Source organism: Canis lupus, chromosome 16, assembly GCF_011100685.1.
Source record: "Canis lupus familiaris isolate Mischka breed German Shepherd chromosome 16, alternate assembly UU_Cfam_GSD_1.0, whole genome shotgun sequence".
Classification (NCBI taxonomy): Eukaryota; Metazoa; Chordata; class Mammalia; order Carnivora; family Canidae; genus Canis; species Canis lupus.
The window spans coordinates 15,579,874-15,587,964 of record NC_049237.1 but is presented as its reverse complement, the minus strand read 5'-3'; positions in this window follow the sequence as shown (position 1 = coordinate 15,587,964).

The following is an 8,091-nucleotide window of genomic DNA, read 5'->3' as shown; positions in this document are numbered from 1 at the left end:
TGCTGGGTCCCCTTTTCCTCGAAGTGTGGCCCACTGGCCATAAGACATTCTCACACGATGACAAGAATTTGAATTTCCAAAAAGAGAATTGTACAGATGTTAACCAAGGGGAGTGTACAAACTCCCAAATCTGTGTTCTACTGCATGAGCGCAATGAGACATTTTTTCTAGCCTTCCTCTAAAATTAGCTCTGCCCCTTCCTGTCAATACATCAGGGCCTCCCTTCTCTGAGAGGCTCGAGGCTCTGACTGTGATCATGTAGTGATATTAGGACTCTTTCTCAGCACTGGGGCGCTGGTTTTCTAGCATTTGTGCCACAAGCAGAGTGGAAAGAACATGGGTTTGTGGGTGAGGAGGTGCAGGTTGTAGGCATTAGGCTGTGTGTGTGTTATGGCTGCAGGCCAGACTCATAGAGCCTCTGAGGCTCACTTCAAGCATTTTATGTTTAAAATGAGGGTTGTGACAGATGATCAAAGGCCTTTTCCTACTACCGCATTAGAGTTGCCCGCTACTTCTGGCCTTATCCAGTGGGCATGAGAGCCCCATTCCGCTGGTAGTGCAAGCCCCAGCCCACCAACCCCTACCAGGGCTGAGTGGATTTGCAGAGAGCCCAGTGGCATGTGGATGTAATGGCAGGGCTGGCTCAGAGGACTAGTGATCCCTAATGGGAGGCCATAGGTAGTGACCAGATCAGAGGAGGGACAATGACAAAACTGGGAGGCTTGGAATTAAGAGCCCTGTCAGAGCAACACCAGTAAAAGCCCACAGGTCCTGGGGTTTTGACTTCTAGGTTCATGAGAGAAGTGTTGAGTTGGAGACATTTAAGGGTAAATTAAGTCAGCTTTATCCACCTCTTGGCACAAAGTAGTCAAGGAGGCAGGTGTGCATTTACAATTGCACCCCAAATCATAAGATAGGAATAAACTAACCAAAGAGGCAAAAGATCTGTACTCAGAAAACTATAGAACACTCACGAGAGAAATTGAGGAAGACCCAAAGAAATGGAAACATGTTCCATGCTCATGGATTGGAAGAACAAATTCTCTTAAATGTCTATGCTACCTAGAGCAATCTATACATCCTATGCAATCCCTATCAAAATACCATCAATTTATTTCAGAGTTGGAAAAATAATCCTAAAACTTGTATGGAACCAGAAAAGATCCCGAATAGCCAAAGGAATGTTGAAAAAGAAAACCAAATCTGGTGGCATCACACAATTCCAGACTTCAAGCTCTATTACAAAGTTGTAATCATCAAGACAGTTTGGTACTGACACAAAAGCAGACACATAGATCAATGGAACAGAATACAGAACCCAGAAATGGACCCTCAAACAACTAACCTTCAACAAAGCAGGAAAGAATATCCAGTAGAAAGAAGACAGTCTCTTCAACAAATGGTGTTGGGAAAATTGGACAGCCATATATGGAAGAATGAAACTGGACCATTTCCTCATACCATACACAAAAATAGACTCAGAATGGATGAAAGACCTAGATGTGAGACAGGAATCCATCATAAACCTAGAGAAGAAGACAGGCAGAAACCTCTGTGACCTCAGCCACAGAAACTTTTGTAGGACACGTCTTCAAAGGCAAGGGAAACAAAGGCAATAATGAACTATTGGGACTTCACCAAGATGGAAAGCTTTTGCACAGCAAAGGAAACAGTCAACAAAACCAAAAGACAACCAACAGAATGGGAGAGGAATATTGCAAATATTGAATATTGCAAATATCCATTTGCAAATGACCAATCAGATAAAGGGCTAGTATCTAAAATCTATAAAGAACTTATCAAACTCAACATCCAAAGAACAAGGAATCCAATCAAGAAATGTGCAGAAGACATGAACAGACATGTCTCCAAAGAAGACATACCAATGGCCAAGAAACAAATGAAAAATGCTTGACATCACTCAGCATCAGGGACGTGCAAATCAAAATCACAAGACGATACCATCTCACACCTGTCAGAATGGCTAAAATTAAAGTCGGGAAACAACAGATGCAGAGAGGGCAGCCCCGGTGACTCAGCGGTTTAGCACCGCCTTCAGCTCAGGGCGTGATCCTGTAGACCCGGGATCGAGTCCCATGTCGATGTCGGGCTCCCTGCAGGGAGCCTGCTTCTCCCTCTGCCTGTGTCTCTGCCTCTGTGTGTGTGTGTGTCTCTAGTGAATAAATAAATAAAATCTGCGAAAAAAAAAAATAGATGCAGAGAAAGGGGACCTCTCTACACTGTTGGTGGGAATGCAAGCTGGTGCAGCTGCTCTGGAAAACAGTACGGAGGATCCTCAAAAAGCTAAAAATAGATCTACCCTTTGACCCACAATTGCATCACTGGGTATTTACCCCAAAGATACATATGTAGTGATCTGAAGGGGCACTTGCACCCCAATGTTTAGAGCAGCAATGTCCACAAGAGCCAAACTATGGAAAGAGCCTGGATGTCCATGGACAGATGAATGGATGAAGGAGATGTGGTCTATAAATATATACAATGGACTACTACTCAGCCATCAAAAAAAAAAAATGAAATCTTGCCATTTGCAATGACATGGATGGAACTAGAGAATATTATGCTGTGAAATAAGTCAATCAGAGAAAGACAATTATCATATGATCTCACTCATACATGGAATTTAAGAAACAAAGCAGAGGATCAGAGGGGAATAGAGGGAAAAATAAAACAAGATGAAATCAGAGAGGGAGACAAATCATAAGAGACTCTTAATCATAGGAAACAAACTGAGGGGTCCAGGAAGGGGGTGGTGGGATGGGGTAACCGGGTGATGTAAGACCACTGGGTGTTATATAAGGCTGATGAATCACTGACCTTTACTTCTGAACCCAATAATACATTGTATGTTAATTAATTGAATTTAAATAAAAAATTTAAAAATAATAATAACATAGAATTTAAAAATCAAATAAATATAATTAGGGGGAAAAATGGAGAAAGGGTGTGCACAGCCCCTCCTTCTTAAATAATAGGGAATTGGGAACAGCTTAAATTTTCCTTGTGATTCCCAGAGGCAGAAGCAAGAAATGACCCATGTCCAGCATCTTGGAAAATAAGCCAAGTTAAGCTTTGTTTGTGAGACTACTTGTTTTTGCCTAGTTTTGCTGAGGGAATTGCCAAGCTTGTCTCCGTGTTCTACTTCAATGAGATGATGGGGTTTTTGTTCTTGTGCATCTCCAGGAAGTCTGTGGTATATACTCGATGTCAGCCTATTTCCCAGAAACGTCTCGAATGGTAAGAACGATAGCGTTTGTCACTTGTCTAGACGTGCAGCAACACATTTTCATTTCGTACCTCACCTCCTCCATCTCTGGCCTTCCCTGTCACAGAATGCCATGGTCACCTCACAGGACAGAGCTGGGATGTTGGGCCATTGGCACTTGGAGGGTTTAGAGGGGCCAGGGAGGGACGAAGAGAGATTGCCCTGATCCCCCACGCTGGCCTGGCGAGGGTGAAGCAGGTGCATTTTGCCCTCAATCTCACACCCATGCTAGGGCCTTGGGCACAACAGGTGCAACAATGAGCCGTTCTGACTCTCTAGTGAGCAAACAAGAGACCACTTTAGTAGGCACGAGTGTTTCTGCCCTTCCTTTGCCTTCCAGCTCAAGTGCAAGGTGTGGGCTCGTGTGAGTGACACCTGAGCTGTGGGCAAGCATGCTGCACAGGAGAGCCGCATCTAGCACATGGGGACCCTCCACCACTGGGTGATGGTAAGAGTTTGGGTTGGGCTCTGTGAGTCAAGCTTCTGGGAAACGAGTGCTTACAGGAGGCCCAGGAAATGACAGTGCCTTTGGTGTGTGACTGTTTCTTTCCGTGTCCTTGCTGAAGGGTTTGCCATTGCCCTTTCCACGTCCCACTTGATCTTCATGAAATGACACAACGCAAAAAGGGGCAAACGTGAAAATGGGACCAAAACTGGCAAATACTGTCGGAAGACCAGAAAAGCCAATTTCCCCAATTGTTCCCTGTACAGTTTTCCCCACCTAAGCCCTCACTATTCAACTTTCCATGTCCGGGTGGCCAGAGGGACCCCCGCCCACCTCCCCTCGAAGACTGGGGTGGGGGTGGGGTGGGGGACATCCACCTCTCACCCAGCCTGGCACCCACCCACCTGACTTCAGGGACTCCCTCCCCGGCCCTGGGGGACTGTGCTTGGACCCTGGCCCCCTGCCCTCTGCCCTACAACCACGTCTCTGTGAGGCAGATTCTTAGAGGAGATGCTTTAGAGGGTGGAGGGGGGGAGAGTTTAAAAAGTTGGCTCTCAAGTCCCGCATAGACGTTGTGCCGTTGGACTGAAGGCAGAATCGGCAGCTCCTGAGCCAGCCATGTGCCCCAGCAGTGGTTCCCCTTGCTCTTCTACAGAAGCGCCCACCTCTTCCTCTCCCTGCTCATGATTGAACCCACAGGGCAGTCCAAGCTCTCTGTTCCAACTCCAGTTTGGATCCCTTTTCCATTTTTGGACACCTTAGTTAGATTTTCCTCTGTGGTGAAGAAATCCGGAAATACGTGCCCATTTGTCTGTTCTCAGCATTACAGGTCAACAGACAGTAAATTTCATCCCATCTGTGTAATTGCCAAGCATGTTCTCTTGAAATTTTTATTCGATTCCTTCATCATTTTCCCTATAATCATTTTGCACAATTCTTTCATAGTCTTTGCTCTGAACGCTCCACATTGGCAATTCCACCCTCCACCCCACCCCCAAGTCTAGTCCCTGGAATTGGCCACATGCTTGTACCTGCTGCCCAGACCCTGGATGTCTGTTAATAAAACCTCAGTTAAAGGGGCTTCTATTTGGTGATTGCTTTTTTTGCACCATTGGTTCATATTGATTTTAAGCTCCACTAAGAGCTCTAGATTCTTTTCTACTTAAATTATCCTATTTAGAACACCTCTAGTCTAGTTTTTGAAAATTTATTTTTGGAGGAACTCTCATTTAAGAATTTTCAAAATAAGGGGCGCCTGAGTGGCTCAGTTGGTTGAGTGTGCATGCCTGCAGCTCAGGTCATGATCCCAGAGTCCTGGGGTCCAGCCCCACCTTGGGCTCCCTGCTCTGCGGGGAGCCTGCTTCTTCCTCTTCCCCCTGATTGTGCTCTCTTGCTGTCTCTCTCTCTCTCAAATAAATAAATGAAGTCTTTTAAAAAAATAATTTTCAAATTAATTATCCAGCTGGTTTGCTGGTTTTAGTGCAGGGTTCTAGCCTGCCATTTTGTTTCCTAGCCTTAGAATGTCTCCTGGCAAGTATTATTTAGAATAATAGTTTTCTCTCTGGAGAATTAAGAGTTCATGTGAAAAATAGAAACTTGACTTAGTCTTATTATCCCCAAGCTGCACAGAAAAAGGAAGATAAATTTGATGTCATTATTTTAAAAATACTCCAATCTTTAGAAACAATGAGTCCCTTATGATTAATAATAACATAAGGAGTAACCAGCACTTGGATAAAGAAACAGAAAATCCCAGAAGTCCTCCTAATGCTCTTCAGGGGTGACCTTTAGCTGAACCTCTAATAGCATAGATTAATTTTAGCCATTCTTGTACTTTACATAAATTCTTGTCTCTGGTTTTTGTTTTTGTTTTTTAATTTTTTTTTTAAATTTATTTACGATAGTCACACACACAGAGAGAGAGGCGAGACACAGGCAGAGGGAGAAGCAGGCTCCATGCACCGGGAGCCCAACGTGAGATTCGATCCCGGGTCTCCAGGTTCGCGCCCCCCGCCAAAGGCAGGCGCTAAACCGCTGCGCCATCCAGGGATCCCTCTGGCTTTTGTTTTTGATTTTTACTTACCATTATGTTTGAGCTTTATCCCTATTATAATATGTAGCAATATTTTGTGCATTCTCATCATTGTATATAAATTGTATTTTCACACTACAGACTATAACCCAATTTATATATGTATAATTTATAATTTACGAGTGAATATATAATCAATACAATTACTCCAATTAATGTAGTCTACATTGTTTTTGCATTTTTGTTTTAAAAACACTTTTTCAGCTCTTTTACTTTATTGTATTTTCCACTATATTGAGGTATAATTTTGACAAATAATAATCACCTACTGACAAGATAAATTGACAAATTGACAGAATTGTATCTGTTTAAGGTCTACAACTTGATGATTTGATATAGGCATACACTGTGAAATATTCACCACAATCAAGTAATTGACATATCCACTGTCTCACAAGGTTATGTTTCCTTCCTTCCTTCCTTCCTTCCTTCCTTCCTTCCTTCCTTCCTTCCTTCCTTCCTTCCTTCCTTCCTCCCTCCCTCCCTTCCTTCCTTTGTGAGAATACTTACCCCTTGGTGGGCATTTATGTTGTTTCCAGGTTTGTGCTATTCTGAGTGTCACTATAATATCACAGGCATTCCTTTTCAGGGAACACAGGCACCTATGTCTGTTGGGGGTGTGCTTCCTGGTAGGATAGCTTGGTATTGACTCTATTCCTGGGTACTGCAGACTTTTCCAAAGGGGTTCTACCAACTTCTGAGTTCTATTTCCATAACCTCAGAAGTTTCCTTTATATAGAATGTTTACACGATTTTCAAGTCTATTCTTAGGCATTTTACTTTTTGTTGTTATTTTTTAAATCACAAGTTATATCTAGTTGGCTATTGTTTTTATGTTAGTCAGTTTGTATGGTTTTTATTTAATTTTGCACTCATTAATTTATTTACTGCTCTTAATAGGAGCTTATTGTGATGTAGGAATGAGTCAGGGACAGATGGCACCTGGCAGGGAAAGATAACGGAATGGCCCAAAGTCAGGCTCCCATAGATCTGTAGGCTCCCATAAACCCCAAGGACACCAAAAGACCCAGAGTCAGGCTCCTACCCATCCCAAGGAAACAGAGATAAGTAAAAAAGTAAAAAAAAAAAAACAAAAAACAAAAAACAAAACAAAACAAACAAAAAAACCCCCCACACACACAGAGAGAAAGAGGGACGCCTGGGTGGCTCAGCAGTTGAGCATCTGCCTTTGGCTCAGGGAGTGATCCTGGAGTCCCAGGATGGAGTCCCACATGGGGCTTCCTGCATGGAGCATGCTTCTCCCTTTGCCTCTGCCTCTCTCTCTGTGCCTCTCATGAAGAAAGAAAGAAAGAAAGAAAGAAAGAAAGAAAGAAAGAAAGAAAGAAAGAAAGAAAGAAAGAAAGAAAGAAAGAAACCCAGCTCCCTAGCTCTAAAATGTTAGGGAGTATCCCCCTTTAGTGGCTACTAAGTAATCACAGAAACTCACCAAACCACAAAGAATATGTCATTAAGGTATTATCAATAGTCCCCTCTCACACCAAGACTGTACAAGAATCCCCAGGCCGTGGGCTCCCTGGCTAGGTTCTCAATAACAGATTGCCACTAAAAGCCCTCACTGGCAACCCTGTTGGGAGCCCTTTCACCTCTGAGAGCTTCCTCTGTATCTTTGCTTAATAAACTTCTATCGCTTTACTCACTCTCCGTTGTCTGCGCGATTCATTCTTCGACTCTGTGAGACAAGAACCTAGCTCTCACGTATCAATTGGTTTATTCATGTTTTTAAGATTTATTTATTTATTTGAGAGAAAGTGTGTGTATGAGCAGGGGGAGGGGCAAAGGGAGAGGGAGAGAAAATCTTAAGCAGACTCCCTGCTGAATGTGGGGCCTGATGGGGGGGCTTAATCCCAGGACCCTGAGATCATGACTTGATCTGAAATCAAGAGTTGGGTGCTTAACCAGCTGAGCCACCCAGGTGCCCTTTGGTTTATTCTCTTGATTTTCTCAGACATATAATCACAACCTTTAGAAATAATGATAATTTTACATCCACTTTATGTTTTTTATACATGCGATTTATTTGTTATTTCTGGTTTTAGTGTATATTTCCTCAAAACATTTAAAATAGTGTTAACATTTTAAACCTCCAGATCTCCATTAAACCTCCGAAATGCTTATCAAAATCTTTTGATTAACAGAACACCTTCCCTGAGGAGCCTTTCAGCTCTAGCTCTTCACAGCAGTTCCTGAGAAAAAAGATGGGATGAAGCATTCAAGTAACCAAAGGAAGTCCATCAAGGCGGGAGCAGA